This window comes from Metopolophium dirhodum, chromosome 1 (genome assembly GCF_019925205.1).
Source record: "Metopolophium dirhodum isolate CAU chromosome 1, ASM1992520v1, whole genome shotgun sequence".
Taxonomy (NCBI): Eukaryota; Metazoa; Arthropoda; class Insecta; order Hemiptera; family Aphididae; genus Metopolophium; species Metopolophium dirhodum.
In genome coordinates, this window is record NC_083560.1 from 107,739,754 (window position 1) to 107,758,066 (window position 18,313).

Genomic DNA, 18,313 nt, shown 5'->3' on the forward strand with positions numbered 1-18,313 from the left:
TAATACGCAAAAGTATTAGCATAGCTCTTACCTAATCGAAACGCTATATTTTTTTTTTTAACAATTCAACAATGTATAATAATATGTTGTAATTGATAATTAAACAATGCGTGTTAGTTGGGGTGACGCGACCTATTCGTTTCGTATACATCTATGCATTTATTTTATCGTCGTCGCACAGTATTAAAGTTCTGCTTTGATAGCCACACGTTGCTATATATTTTGTTTATTTATTTTATCGCTGTATACTATGTTGCAGGTCCACTTTATGTCTTATTTAATAAAGTGGTTTATATTATCTATACCTGTTATTAATAGTTTTATGTAATACCTAGTCTTTTCAACCAATGTTTAAAAAAATTGAATTATTTATGTCGTCATTATAAGTTTAGTTGCAGTCGTACATATCAGTAGCCCCACCAAGCTAAACTAATTTATTTGTATCAAATTATTGCACTTCATGAACAACTATAAACAATTTCTATACTAATGAATTTAAGAAATTACACAGCCCCTTTTTATATTACAACTTTTCTAACTTGAGTTTTTTTTCTTAGCGAGGTTTTTTATAGCGTTATTTTAAACCGATTTTTATTCTCGGTTATCGGTTACTGACGATTTATCAGTTCAGTTACCTTAAAACGTTATAATAACATAGATAATATTTCTTAATTGGGTAAGAAGTAAGAACTGATTACTGATTATTATAAATACCAAGTATCGACTACCATTACTTATGAACTATAATATTTTTAATTTATTTTAGCTACATAAATAATAATAAGCTCGTTGTTACTATAATAGTTAAATGTTTAAAAAAATCTTGAAACTATTATTAAATCATACTACATAGATGTACAATATTGTTTTTAGAAAACCAATATTAAATTGATTAACGGTAACCGAAATCGTTTTGAAGATATTACCCCTATTAATCGATAACTTGTAATATTGAATTTAGACGTAATCCCATAGAGGAAAAAGTTTTGCAATACGATTGCTGACATTTGAAACGTTGAAAAGGTTGAAATTTATAAGCACTTGTGCGGTATGTAAATTAACCGTGGTAACCTCCACTAATTGTCGATATTCGAAGGTAAGCACCATCCCATTGCATCAAATGTAAATATGATAATTTATCTCCTATGTTTAATAGTCCAATCTCATCACTTTTAATTGGGCATTTTCTGGTAAATACGGAAATTAAAATTCCAAAATGTTTAATTGACTTATCAAATTTAAAATATAAGTGCTTGTTTTTCCATACATCAGAAAATCGAGCTATAGCCTTAAACTTATTGCATACAGAATAAAACATATTAATTACTCTAAGTGTTATAATTCTTTTAAATATTGTATAAGTCATTTTTCATAATAAATATTTTATACTATATTCTTTATATTAACGTTAACTCATATTTAATTAGATATTATTATCAATTTTCAAAGCATTTAATACTCAATATAGCTTTGAAATGATTGTATATACAGATTAAAATGCATGTAATGTTTTGTTATACATTTTGTAAATATTATGTAGGTAACTTTTTTAAATAAATATTTTGTACTATATGACCTGTGTTAAATCATTTAATTATTATTTCCAATTTTTCAAAGCTTATGAAAGTCCAACATAAAATGCTAAAACAGTTCGGTACATGGATGTTACACATTGGACATCCCATGCATAAAAAAATGTGATATCCTAGGTAAGTCTTTTGAGATGTTAATGGGATATTGCATTATGAACATCTTTAAGTAGACTACTAAGATACGTTTAATGTGAGATGTTCTATAGATGTTCAGTTTTAACTTCTCGGATGTGATATCCTTCAACGTGGCGTTTGGCATATCTAGAACATCACATGAATGTATATGGGTAGTAAAAAGAAACATCACATATCGCAATAGAACATCAATTTTACTTCTCCGATACCAGATATTGCACACAGGGTCGTAGACGCTATTTTGGATAAAACAACACGTTTCGATTATACGAGTTACGTAACTATTTTCGTCATAGTCGACGACTAATTGATTGATAGACATAAATATTTTGGTTACAGTACAAATCTAATATTTTCTCCGTCGTTTAACATGTTATTGCGAGCGTCGTTCATAACCGCACACTTTTCTTTCTTAACCACGCATATTTTCCCCAAATCAAACAGTTCAATACCACACACATTGATATATATCAATAACGTATATATTTATCTAAAATAACATTATCGTTTAGTACCACACACCAGTTAATCATTTAATCAAGATCACAAAATCATAAAAATAAAACTTTCGGGATTATACGCAGATTGCTATAACTACGCGTTTCTTATTTCATCAGATAAGATACGATTATGGTTTTTATTTCCCAAATATTAGTAGGTTAACCTAATAAGTTAACAACATTTAGTGTGATCGCGTCACTTTTCGAGATATTTATGTTTAAATTATGCCAATATAGTGTATTCCATCCTTCTCTCTTACTATTAGATTTTGAACTTGGAGCTCACATTGCTGCTAAAGAAGTATATCCTTTAATTATTATTAAAGCCTGTCATTTTCATCTCGGTCAAGCATGGTACAGAAAAATCAGTTCTATTCCTATATTAAAAAAAAATTACGTAGATAAAAACTCACAATCTGAATTATGGTTAAAACTTTTTTTTGGTTTGCCTTATTTACCATCACATTTGATTCCTGAGGCGTTTGTTGAGATAATGGCTACTTGTCCAGATGAAAAACAATTTTATGATTTTGCTGATTACATATTGGATAATTATTATAATGAGACCCATCATTTTTCCCCAATATTGTGGGCAGAAGAGCCCAATAAAAGTACAAGAACGACGAACGGCGCAGAAAGTTACCATAGTCAACTTAGGCATGCATTTTATGTTCCACATCCTAAAATATTTCATTCGGTAAGAAAATGAATTTAAAATAATAAATAAACTTTTAGTTATCATTGATTTATTTTTGTTTATTTAAATTTTTTTAGATAGATGTGTTAAAACAACAACAGATAATTACTAAAACCGAATTTCGACTCATACGAAACGGCAACGTGAACCGTACACGCAAAGTATGTAGGGAGAAAGAAAAATCAATTTTAAAAGTATATTATCGTTTCGTTAACAACAAAATTAGTTTAATTGATTATTTAAAAACATTAAGATGTAAGTTTATTTCAATTTAATTATATATTGAATTATTTTTAATTAATATTAAATTATTTTTGATAACAATAAAATATGTTTAATTTTTACTTGTCAATCAAATGTGTGCGGTTTTAAACTATCGACCTTTCAAATTTCCCTTTTTAACAATAGAATAAATGTGTGCGGTATCGAACGGTGTAAAATGTGTGGTTATGAACGGTAAGTGTGCGGTTATGACGACCGCCGGTTATTGTTACATACGTACATTTGTTACCTAAACTGTATTAACAGCCTTCAATATTCTAGGGCCATTACTGACAGTGACCAGGTGTTTATCGGAGGGGGTACCCATATTGTATGTGGCCCAGTAAAAGTATAGTTTTGTATAATCAGTTTGGGACCTATGAAGAATAAATCAAAACAAAATTGGACCAAGTACAAATTTATCAGCAGTAGATAAAATCATAATAATATTTTATTTAAAATCAAACCGATTGGCCCGGTCACTCGATACGACTAATGGATCTAACTCAAGTTATTGGCACCCGCAGTATTCCTGGTAGTTAAGTCACTGATTTACTATACCATTTACATAATTCCACATTGGATTTACGTAAAACTGTATAATCAAATCGTCACGTAGTTTTACCGCTTCCAACACTGATGCTGCGTCACCAATGAAGTCGTTGGCATAAAAGTCTTAATTCAAGGCACGATAAAAGCTTTGTGATATGTTTAACATATCCTCAAGGATTTTCACCACCAACATTAATATGTACAAACACATGACGTTGTCGAACGAGCAGTAGGAAGCGGTCATCACATGCGCATAAGTACACACACGCATGTACTATGGTATTATGTATATTATGTATACATTATACACAATAAATATTTAAGTAGAATACATTTGCATTTTAACAATAACGGTTAGGAGTAGTGACCGATAAATAAGAAAACCATCCCGCCGTGCAGCTATCTTCAAAGTGCATGAATGACTGGTTCATTGTCATTACGTATAAAAGAAATGCATTTCTATCATTGTGGTCGTCTCCTTCTTTTATTTCGTACCCCCTTTGTACCTCTTTCCACTTTATTTTCATTGATTCCATATTTTTATTCCACAACAAATATTTAAACAGTACAGTAGTCTGGTTATTTCATCAGCAAACAACATTTTGACACTACTACATAAAGATACTATTACAATATACAGAATCGTTTTTCGTATACAATGATTCTATGTCATTGAATTCAAATTTAACACATCTAATACAGTAAATCTCTAGACACCTAAAGTACAGTAGAGCGTTACCCACTTACCCGTCTTTTTGTATATTCAAATGCATAATTTGGATTTTTTTATAAATCAAATTAAGTTTGAAGATGTTGAATTGATTCCATTTATTTACAAATTATTATCATTTTTTTTTTGTATTATAAGTTTAAATTTTACGAAATTGGATAAGAAAATATGAGTAAATATAATAGTATGCATTGCATGTTACAACGAATGACATATTACCTTATATCTTATTATTTAAGTAGTAGATAAACATATTTGTATCTATATTCAAAGTCTATTTGTTATTTTCACCGCGGTAATCACACCATATCCAAGCGGAAATGTATTTCTCAAAATACATTTATTTTACCGCATTGCACAGTCGTTGTTTATCAATTTGTTACTTACATACAAATATTTACCGTATTTCATTATGCAGGGAGATTTCAAAATCTTTCTCCACTAATTTGCCCCATTACAGAAAATATTTACCATATTTTAAAATTACAGGAAAATTACACCCTCGAAACTGATTTAAAAATATTTACTTGATATACAACTTTGTTTTTATCTTGTGTTAACTACTGATCTTTTAGATAACCCTTTCTATAAAAACTAAAATAATTATTTCAAGTAATAGAACAAAACATTTTTTGAATAATTTTTTTTATTGATATTTATGATTTTTCTTAGTTAACTCTAAATTATATGCACAAGATAAAAAAAAAATGTGCATACGATAAATAATTTTGAGTGAGTGGCAAAACCAATTGAGTGCGCAATCTTCCAATAAAGTGTAACGCGGTAAAATCAATGTTCTTTGAGAGAAACATTCCAGCTTGGACATGGTGTAATTACCGTGAGGGGATAAAATAATTAGACTTCTAATATACAATTATGTACGGTATATTATCTACTACGTATTTAGAGTAAATAATCAATAATTAAGAACTTTACAAGGTACTCCTGTTTGTGATATAAACGCTGATCCTATGTTAAAAAAGTTCAAAAATTATATCGCGAAATAAAAATATAGTTGAAAATATTTAATTATTTAATCTTTGAGTAAAACACAATATCAAGTAGTTTTACAACGATATTATGGTATAAAATATATATATATATTAATTGTACTGTAAAAGAACAAAATCACTGTAAGTTATACTTGATACAGATTGTATTTAGTTTTCATTATTCACCATTTATAAATTATTTATATTAAAATTGTTAGTACCTATCTAATGATTATAATGATTCCATGTTAAAATCACAAAAAAATAACCGTCTAAGTCAAAATTGCTAAAGATAAACAGCAAAAATAAAAATAGTGAAATTTTTTTTATTTGCTCTACATTTTATCTTGTAAGTTAGAAAAATAAATATCTAATAAAAATGTTTACATTACAATTTTCGCAATTACTATTTTCACTGTTAAAGCATTTCACGATTTAAACTGGCACCCAATATTTAATACGATACCTGCTTGATAATTATTTTAAGCATACGTTATATGGTTGTTATTCTCATATGATAAGATGAACATAATATCTGTATGTATTTGAATATGTGTTATTACATGAGACTTTTGATTAAAAATATTTCTTTCAAACTTCGCATGAAAATTACTTTTGTCCTGTGTTTGCATATGTGTTATTACTTTTTGTCTAAAACATTTCTTGAAAACTTTGTGATAACATAATAAAATAACGTCTGTCCGGTATGAGTTCAATTTCATATTTCTAAGAAAGACCTTTGATTAAAACTTTTTTTGCGACCACCACACAAAAATTACTTATTTCCTGGTATGTTTTGTGTGTAGGTAATGTTAAAAGAATAATATTTAAACATGCAATTTATTTTATTATTAGACATACTTATTATAATATAGCATCAAAACTATTTCAATATCACCGTATAGTGACAAATTAAATATTTTTTCAACACAATATATTATTATACAATAATACTTCACGTTTTATAATATTATAAATATTGATAGGTATTATAAAACTACGAGTATAGTATTCAGTTCATAGTGTTCTTGATGCAAATATTCACATCACTAATTGAGCACACTCTGCGAAATACCAAAAATATTTAAAGTAAACTATCATTGTATAGATTTGAGTACATACGGCTTATTCGTGATATTATAGAAATCGCCTTACATTTTGTACAGAAGCACTGTCTAGCGCTGGTGCGCTTTGATCGTAGGAATGACATTTATTCTGAAAAAAATTACGTAAAAAATTAGTTTCTGTAACTGATACTTTCAATTACAAATACGACTTAAGGATAAAATTCAGTACAATTAATGATTCAATATCCATACTGAGTACTATTATACTTGACTATAACTTATAAATAACAATTAGTATAGTCTAAACCACAAGTAAAATTAAATTATTGCAATCTTACCATCCAAAAACAAAAACTTTTAGTATTTATTTATTTATTTATTTATTCTAACATTTACTTTATAATACATTCTTAAAAATATAATAATAAGTACTGTGATTTTACATTTATTGGTAATTATATATTTTACTCGGTAACAATATCATATTTTGATGTAATTGAACAAACCATACGAAAGTAGTGTACCCAAAATGCCTATCCATAACGCCGTGTGATCATAATATTATGTTACTATTGAAATGCATTCAAAAAAAAATATGTAAGCATAATACTATTACGAAATGTTAGGAAAATAAACCTACAATTAGGATACCAATGTCAAGATGAAATAAGGGAAAGCCACTTTTAAAACATGCACCGAGAATAACTTAAGTACAGCATCAAAGTTACTTGTTAATACCTATTATTATAATAGTATATAATGTTTTTCTTTGAACAAGAAAATGAAATAATATGACAATGGTTGTTGCATTTAATACCACCTATTTCTTTAAAAGCACTTCGTTTGGTTTGACATTTTGTCTTACAAAAGCCGCTTATAGTTAGAAAACACTGAACCCCTTTTATAGAGTAACATTAAATGCTTGTAAACTTGATCGACAGAAAAAAAAATATTATTTCATCGTTCCTCCTATGTCAGAATAATGGACACAATGATTTTATTATTGTTCGTTTTTAATTCTTTTTGTTTAAAATTAAAAAAAGTTCCGATATTTACGTACATTGTTTTATGCTAATGAAAACCTACGTTGATTGTATAACCAGAATGTTTTTCGACGTAGTTACGAAGTTAGAATAAATATCAATTGTTTTTTTGAGATTGTTTTTAAAAATAATATAAAAGAGCAACGTCTAAAGAGTTGCATCGATTCTTTTATTATTAATTATATATTATTAAACAATTTCTAATGTATACTTTCTGTAGCATTTATTTTACCAAATATGTACATAAATAACCTAACCATTGAATGACTGTATTGAAGTTGTATTATATTATATTGAAAGGACAACAATCAATAGCTAAAATATGAATGTCCATCGTATAGTGAAAAATTTTAAAAAGTCGCTGCTATTTGATTTTTGTTTTATTTTGGCAGAAGTCTTTTCATAATTTATTATATACATATAATATTGGTATATTACTAATACTTGTTTAATGTTTATATTTTTTTCGCAAATGTTATGGAGCAGCTGCAGTTGGTCGTGTTTTAGGAAATTAGCTTAGGAAATTTAACATGATGCCATCAAAGGGACTTGTAAGTTTGCGCAAAGTAAATGCACAATTTCCTAGAAATGTCCTGAATTATAACAGAAGGCTCGCATAATACTGCCCGTTATTTTAATATATTCGCCGTCAATTAACGTACACGCATTCATCAACTATCATATTAAATTAGATAAACTTTTTTCGATTTAAAAAAGTGACTGTTTGATCAAAAAGCCAGACAAAACTGAACAAGACAAATTTGGTTTGGCGGAATTAAATGTTTAAAACTGATTAAAATTGATTATCAAGTTTATTAAGTTATTATAGAGACGATTTTAAATATATATTAACAGCTATGATATCTATGAATCAAATATGATATTTTTCAATAAATATTGTTCAACATGACACTAGCAATATTTGGAATATTAAAAATCGCCAAATTCAAAAATAGTAAACTTGTTAACTAATCATAATCCGTTTTCAAAATTAAAATACATCAAACCAAATTCCTTCATTTTTATTTTTCATCGACTGCAGTCCTCTTATAAATTATAATAAGTGCGTAAATAGTTGAATACTATCACATTATATGTATGACATTGAAATGTTAAAAAAAAAATTCTATAAAAAAAAATTTGAATCAACAGCCATTCAATTTAAATTATTTTTTTTATTTAATTATTTATTAATTTAAAATATCAACCTAGGTACATTAAAACATAATGCAAATTGATTACGTCATTAATAAATTATTTACCAGAGTTTGTGATGAGTTTATAGAATAATAAAATGGTCCATTAAACAATATATAAAAGCATTGTTTCTTGATTTTATTTTTTGAAATAAAAAATTTTTGTTGATAAAGAGTAGTAAAATTATTTGGAAATATTGACAGCTGGATTGACCATAAATCAAAATTGAATGCCAACAGTAGCCTACAAAAAAAAAATACTTCCTGTAACAGAATAAGTAATTATAAAACTAATGTGAAATAGTCATTTAATACTGCTACGAAACAAATAAAATTTAAAAAGGAGTTTTAGTATTTATTTGAATATTTTATAGTTATGGACGTGCAGGTTTAAATATTTGGAAAAAAACTGGACGATTTACTAGGCATAGAAATAAAATTGAAATTCTGACAAAATGTATTGGGTAGGAATAGCTATGGAATAGCGAAGAACATTTGAAATATAATACCTATTTGGTGAAGGCTTGACGTCCAATGCTAGAACATAATAATCGTATCATATTATAATTTATTCTAGGGGCCTATGGCACACACGGGAATACGGTAGCACAGCTTCAGATTTCTACGGTCCGTGCGATCATTTTTCGGACATTTATGTTGTCCCCATGGTAATAAATGGAATTATCGTCCGATCACGATAATTTACGAAAGGGAATAGTCTATGTTGAGTACGTAAACATGTACCTATATACGCAATATTATATAATATTAATATGTGTCAAGTGTGCTAAATCTTCCACAAGAATCGTCTCTAGTTTCTTCCAAGATATCAATCCTCTGCTACTATATACATATATAATTATAGCATACATATTAAGTAGAATATTATATCACGACAGTAGCAAGACGTTTTATATTGTAAATAATGTATAGCTGCAGAGATAACACGATAAAAATAGTTTTCTAGAGAATTGATGAATTAACAGTATGAAACATTTATGAGAATCCTTGTCTTAAATTTTCAATCTTTGGCTATAAAAATTTAACATTTAATGCATTTTTATTTACAAAATAATTTGAAAATGGTCGAGATTTTGATAAATGTTGTCAACATTTTAACTATAAGTACTTATAAAAAAAAAATCGTGTCTGTGGATCTTTAATATTTCCCAACTGCTATTGTTACCTCTAGTAATTGTAATGCAATAGCCTCAACGATTAATCGCAATGGATATATTATTATGACCTAGCCATAATGTCTATTAATAAAAATAAATATTACATTTTGTAAATCCATTTTTTAAACAAATAAAAACGTCTAACAATTGAGATAATAATATAATTTTATTTACAGATATATTATATGACATGACTGGTGTATATTGACGAATATTCTGACTATGATAAAGCTTTTCGATTTATTCACGATAACTACGTATCTAATATTTATAGTATATTCATTGTATTTATGATATTTATAATTTATATGCCATGTATTGATATAATTAATATTTTGTTACACGTTTAATATTTTTTTAAACTGATACCTAGTTAAACTGTTATTAGGACATAACGATTCATTGATATACAAATTTTTTATTTTTTCAATTGAGTATTTAAATAGGTAACAGGTTTCTTTTTTAATTTACATTACGTAAGATACAACATCACGCCATTAAAAAATTGATAACCAACTTGCAGCTGTATATAAAACATATTTATTTTATATTTTTAAAACTTAAATTGAATTAAAAAAAACTGTTCATATTGACTCACGGTGGCTGAAATAAGTAGGTCATGTTTTTTTATACTTGTTAGTAATTATAAAATATTATATTATATTTATAACAATAAATCTTGAAAAATAGATAGAAGCTTACAGTAAAAAAATTATAATAATATAATACATTTTTCTAATAACCTCCCATTAATTTAGAATTTTTTTAAATCTAAAAATAATTTTGCTATAGATAAAAATAGTATGTGAAATATAGTTAATTATTTTGTTGCGGTATTTCAATAATAGTTAATTAAAAATACGCATTAGTTATAACACGGCGTCTTGAGTAGGCCATTTAGGTACAGTTATGTCGAGAAGCCATTTTTACGATACCTATCTCATCGGCATAGTGCACTTAAATTCATCAATGTAAATAAGCATAGTGATATTTGTAAGTTATAAGTTTAATTTACATGACTTTGATGACTAAATACAACTAAAGATAAAAACTGATGATTAATAGTACCAAAGAACTGACACCATTTCCTATTTTATCTTATAATATTTAGACATTATTATCAGAATACAATTTAGATCTTCAAAAAATCGATCATTAAATATTTGATATTTCTCTGTTAGATGTCAATTAAACAAAAAAAACAACTTTTTTTTACTTATAGCATATTTTAATTTGTGAGCGTGTTGTATAATCTATAGTGTTGTAAAAATATATTTTAAACTGTTTAAATGTTTCATCAAATTTATGTACCTTCAATCAATCCATAAATTTTATTTATGCAGAAAATACCAATATTTTTTTGACGGTTATTTATTTTAACTATCAGAAGTGTTTTTCTTCTAAACTACTTAGCTCTGGAAGTAATTTTTTTCTTGCTTTCGAAATTATATTTCCCGTTACTAATTCTGCATGAAGTAGTATTTGCCATTTGGTCGATGATTTGGAATTTTACAGTGTACCTACCAAGTGCCTAGTACTTATCCCTTAAATAATTTGAGAATGTTTTAATCAAATTAAGCAAGCTTTATCTTCTTATATAAATATATAACTGTGGCTATTGCAACAACCATGTGGACATTATCTGCCCACCTCTGATGCATGATTATGTTTAAGCGATTTTTTCTCTAGATATCATGTTTCTCAACGTTTAAAATAGTAATAATTCGAGTAGTACATTACAATTATTGTCAGAATCATTTTTTTTTCTTTTTATGTTACTTTTTTAAAGTTCTTCTTAAGAATCAATTTTCCATAGTTTAATTTTTAATATAACGTCATAATCATTAAAATATAGTTTATTTTAGACATAGTAATTAATATTAACCAAACGTCTCAATTGCTTATTATTTTCATTGTATTAATTATAATATAGGTATATTATTTTAAATAGCGCAGTCATTTATACAAACTATACTGACTGTTTTTTTATTTATTAACATTTCAACCTATGACAATATCCTGCTAAAACAGAGCTGAAATGCCGATTAATTCCTTATACAAATACTTCTATGTGCGTATAAAATGTAATGATTATCATATATTAACTAGGTATATATTACAGGTGAGAATCATATTTTAATTTGTGGAATAGAAATATGAAAAGGATTATATATATGAATTTGACAAAAATAACAATTCAACTTAATGCATATATTATGTATAATATATTATAAAATTGTAATAATAAATTCAATCTTTTTTATTTATGATCTTATCCGCTACAACACTAATAATTTCTGCAACCATAAACCAAGGGAAGCTTTTTAACATGGGTATAGCAGTTTCATTTGAATTGATGATACTTCCATATGCATCTGTTGTATTAAAATCATATGAAGCTTCAATTTCAGAGTTATCATTTGAATTATAATACGTCTTGTTGTTTAACATTTTATACGCCTCTTTATAATCCATATAACTTGGTGTGGCTGATTTTAGATTCTCGTAGTTCAATGTTGCTGCCTGATTAACAATAATCATCGTTGATATAACTACCAATAATTGCACCGTAAACATTTTGTCTATAAAACAATGTAAATATATATTATCATAATTAATAGAATAAAATACATACGTCAATTTATTAATTTAATAATTCAATAAAATCTAATGGCCCAATATTATTATTGGACTAAATGATGTTTAACGAACTATTAGCTCACTATTGGTTCGTTAAATATTTAGTGATTGTTCATGCAATCCAGAAATAGTGTTACTCATAACCAATGTCACACAAACCAACAATGTATCTACAAACACATCCAATGATTAGGCTGTAACGAAAGAAATCAACTCCAACCAAAAAAAAAGGCAACGAGCTTGGTATAGAATGATAGGCCCCAAGCCGTTCCAATAATAAAAAGCAATATTAGTCAGTCTACTTTCCACATTCAAACCTACAACAAGAACCCACCAGCCATAACCGATAGATTGAAGGAACATAAGACTCCGACGACACATCGATCCAGTAAAAATACTAGCGACCGAACGAAGCCCGGTGTTTACGAAAACCCGACCATCGGGTTATAAATTGGAGAATATTAAAATAATACATTTCCGAATATAGTTTTGGGAAAATAAAAAAAAAACCAAATTTTTAGAAAATTAAAAAATTGTATTTATGCTTAAAACTTAAAATAATTAAAAATTAATAAGTAAAAAAAAACAATTTCAAAAAAAAAAATAAGGAAACCTGTCGTTGTCATTTCACATTTGTCAATACGGTTATCAATGTATCATTGAATTAAAATTAAACTATTAAAAATATTAATACGGATATTTTAATATTTGTTCTAAAAATAACGTTTGACAAAAGAGTAATGACATTATTAATTATTAGGAAAATACGTAACAACTTCGCGGGATATGATAATAATTTATAAAAAAAAAACCATTTTTTCATTCAATTTTTCTATTTTCCGGAAAAACCAGCGTTTTTCGTCAAAACAATTTTTTCCGGAAATTTTAAATGAAACCAAATTTTCACTATTTTAAGCCCTACGTGAGAGGTGAATATCAACCCACTAATTTTGTATTTATTTAATTCAATGATAGAAATAAACAAATATCTGATTCCTGACAACATCGAAGGACTTTTTATTATTATGAGAGGGTATCTCACACAGCGATCAGTGTATCACCATATAACAATATTAAAATTATTAATTTAAAATAAACATAGGGTATTTTATGTTTAATCCAAATCAGTGTTAATCGATATTTATACGTTGAATTTAATTTGTTAGTATTAGAACATTTAAAGCATTGTATAAAGACAATATTGGGTACTTTCACCTAAAATGTTTGTTGTTCAAACTACTATACATTCATCATGATCTATAAAAGATAAACTATATTTTTATTTCATAATCAAATAGCAAAATATATTTATTACAACGATGAAGTACCAATATAATTATTTTTATTTATAACTGTTTGAAAATATAATATGCAAATTATTATTAAAATTGCATTGGGATTCTCCGCGAATTGTTTGATCGTTTAGAAACCATACTTGTCGTACTTTCAATGCTTATTATTAAAAAAATTAAACAATATTAAATTATGTTGGAATCGCATAACTCTGAATACTATCGTTATTAATTACAGATGCTATTCTTACCACAATTATAGACCTTTATTGTTACAGTCAAATAAGTTTATCTTTCACAAATAAGTTTATCAAATCTTTTAAGATACTTCGTTTCAGCATTCGTAAAGAGCAAACACTATAAATACCGTCACGCCTCGTGAAAAACACACAAACATAAAATAAAAATTATGCCCCGATATAACAATTCAAATTATAACGACAGTCATATTCTACTGGATAATTCTGAATACTATCATTGGAGATGAAATTCTTATAAGAACAAATTTAAAGGACCTTTTTGGTTACAGCCAAGTCCGTAAACCATTAACAATATCACATTACAAAATCATACATATTTCTGTATTGCGCCAGAATAAAAATTTCAAATTTTTGATATGGTCAACTCTAAAATATAGCTTACTATAGGGCCTATAGTATAGGCATTGAAACAATACAGTTATTATCATATTATATTTTAGATTCTGAGCGAAGCGATGAATGTATTGATTTTATAATGAAGTGTGTTTTTTTTTTTATTTTTTATTTTTTTTTTTGTGTCTGTCATCACCTTTTAGGACAGTAAAAATGCTTGGATTTTCTTCTGGATACTTCTGATAGGAAAGTGAACCTAGTTGGTACTTTAGGTAATCAAAATTAAAAATTTTAAAAGCGCTGTGAATAACAAAAGAAAATTTTCACTGGTTGTTTATATTTGCATTTTCTATACACGATAAACTTTTAAAAGTATTTTGATTTATTTTGAACATTTTCAGTTTCCAATTTTATTAGTATTTTTTTCTATGGATGTCAATAAAACTTTATTTGTTGGGTAAAATAATACAAGACTCTTACTTTATTGTTGCTATGATATTTGAAAAATATTAAAAATCCTTAGTTACAGTTTTTATTTATGAGCATTTAAAGTTCAAATCTTGACAAAATACGGAAGAATCACGAAAATTAGCAAACTATTTTGAGTTGAGGTTTCATAAAAATTTTTCATTTTAAAAGTATGATTTGAAAATGTAATACAAGATTATCCATAAATTTGTCTACATTTATAAAAAACAAAATGTCTACAAGAAAGTCAAATTAAATTTTTATGACCGTTTGAAATTCATATTTTTACAACATTTGATGTTCACTCGATTTCTCGTGTAACGATTTTCTTATTTTGTTGTAAATAAAAAACGTATGACTGTAGATACTTGAAAATTTCACTGAATGTTTGTAATAACATTTTCTATACACGATAACATTTTGAAAATAATTTGACTCTTTTTGATCTGTTTACGGACATTGTCAGTTTTCAATTTTTTTAGTTTTTTTTTTCTTTAATTATCAATTAAATTTTATTTGTTGGGTAAAAAAGCGTGAAAATTGAATGCAAGACTTCTCATATATCGTTCTTATAACAGTTGAAAAATATTAAAAAAAAAGGGCATATTTTTTTTTTTATAAGCATTTAAAGTTTAAATTTTGACAAAATTTATCAAATTTACATTTTGATAATTTTTTTGTTGTTAAAAATTTATAAAATGTTCAAATTTTATGGCTAAGGATTGAACATTTAAAACAAGGCTCCACATAAATAGGTTATATATAAATTACTTTATTCACAATAATATCATCAAATATACTTGGTAATATCATAGGCTGACTGACCGTTTTCGCTCAGAATCGTTTTTCTTATACAATGATATTATATCATTGAATTCAAATTTAACTTCATCCGTTACACTGACCCACTTGTAACCTACTGTACAACAGAGCGATATCCACTTACCCACCTTTTTATGTATTTTATTATATAAATAATTATGATTATATAATTTGTACATACCCACGTAATTATAGTTGTACATTTTTTTTGTGTAATTTTTAATTTTACCTTTCTGAAATATTTTTAAATTTGAATTAAATTTTGACAATACGATTTGACATAAAAAAATTTTAGCTCAAAAAGTATAGGCGTTCTTTAGAAAAAAAAACTTTTATGAAGGTGTTGCCATCCATACGGTATACCTAGAGTTGTAAGCTTGAACATTTTTGATTGAAATTTTCTGAACATTTACAACTTTCTTTGAAAATTTTATTTTTAATGTATTTGTATTACCTTAATTAATTTTTGAGGTATTCAGAAGTAAAAAGGTGGGTAAGTGGATGTCACTCTGCTGTACAGTAGGTTACAAGTGGGTCACTGTAATGGATGGTGTTAAATTTGAATTCAATGATATAATATCATTGTATTAGAAAAACGGTTCTGAGCTAAAACGGTCCGCCAGCCTATGATATTACCAAGTATATTTGATGATATTATTGTGAATAAAGTAATTTATATATATACTATTTACGTGGAGCCTTGTTTTAAATTTTCAATCCTTAGCCATAAAAGTTAAACATTTTATACATTTTTAACTACAATATAATTAATAAATTATAAATTTGATAAATTTTGTCAACATTTGAACTTTAAATGTTTATAAAAAAAGAATTGTGCATATGTATTTTTAATATTTTTTGACTGCTATTAGAACGATATATCACGAACCTTATATTACATTTTCACTCATTTTTACCCAACAAATAAACTTTTATTGATATTTAAAAAAAAAAAAAAAAAAATTGAAAACAGCTGAACAAGAGTCAAAATATTTTATACATTTTATGGTATATAGAAAATGCTAATATAAGCATTTAGTGAAATTTTCAAGTATCTACAGTCATTGAAGTCATTCGTTTTTTAATTACAATAAAATAAGAAAATTGTTACATGAGAAATTGAGTGAATATCAAATGTTGTAAAAATATAAATTTCAGACGCTCATAAAAATTTAATTTAAGTTGCTTGTAGACATTTTTTTTTTTGATAAAGGTAGACAAACTTATAAGTAATCTTATATTACATTTTCAAATCTTAGATTTAAAAAGAAAAATTTTTATGAATTCTCAACTCAAAATAATTTGCTATTTTTCGTGATTTTTCCGTATTTTGTCAAAATTTGAACTTTAAATGCTTATAAATAAAAACTGTGACTAAGGATTTTAAATTTTTTTCATCTGCCTTTGAAACAATAACCTAGGAGCCTTCTATTAAATTTTCAAGCTTTTTTACTCAACAGATAAAATTTTATTGATATTTATAGAAAAAAAAACTAAAAAAATTGAAAACTGACAATGGCCTTAAACAGCTCAAAATAAGTCAAAATATTTGGAAAATGTTATGGTGCATAGGAAATGCAATTATAAACATTCAGTCAAAATTGCATGTCCCTACGGTCATTTGTTTTAGAGTTACACCAAAAACCGAAATCGATTTTCTCGAAAACAGATTTTGCGTAAAAATTCCCGTTTTTCCTTAATTTTTCTTTTGTTTTTCATGTCGCTTTTGAAAACTACTGAAAAATTTTACTTTAATTTTTCACTTTTGACCCCCCAAAGTACTAACTAGATTCACTTTCCTATCAGAAAAGTTACTGTTGAAGAAAATCCAACCACTTTTACTGTCCTAAATGGTGATGACAGACACAAAAATAAAAAAGAAATAAAAGAAATAAAAAAAAAATTTAAAAAAAAACACACATCATTGTAAAATCAATACATTCATCGCTTTGCTCAGAATCTAAAATAGAAAATTTTTAATAAAAGATAAAATTGCACATTTATTACGGAGATAAATATTATATATTTATATAGGTGTATATTATACATATTTAATGATTTGTATTTTGTATTTACTATATTATGTTCAATAGAATACCAAAATAATATTAAAATGAGTATAAGGTAAGAAAAGTACATGGTTTTAAATATATTTATGAAGGTTAAATATACTATAACAATAAAATATCAAAAGATTTATTTGAGAAGAAATTAACATGATAAATTATAAAATTTAAAATATACATCACTAGGTATACTTACGGAAAAATCGTTATTTTCGTGAAACGAATATAATATGTATACAGAAATTATTTATATTATGATATTTAACTGGTCTATAATATAGATACACATTTTTTTCCACATCATGAAATATGATATTAATTTGGGACAACTTATGATCTAATGTTGATTCTTACAATATTTATGATTGTTCTTTTAATTTAAAAATAATAATATTAAGTTAATTAAAATAATATATTATAAGTACAAACCGAATATTTCTGATATTACCTGATAACCTGATTTCGTCGCTTGGATATGTGATGGAACTA

General features: G+C 26.2%; 1 pseudogene; it reads left to right on the plus strand.

The window, feature by feature from the left end:
* The first annotated feature begins 2,441 nt into the window (after positions 1-2,441).
* LOC132949417 (uncharacterized) lies at positions 2,442-3,143 on the plus strand (annotated as a pseudogene).
* Positions 3,144-18,313: the final 15,170 nt, after the last annotated feature.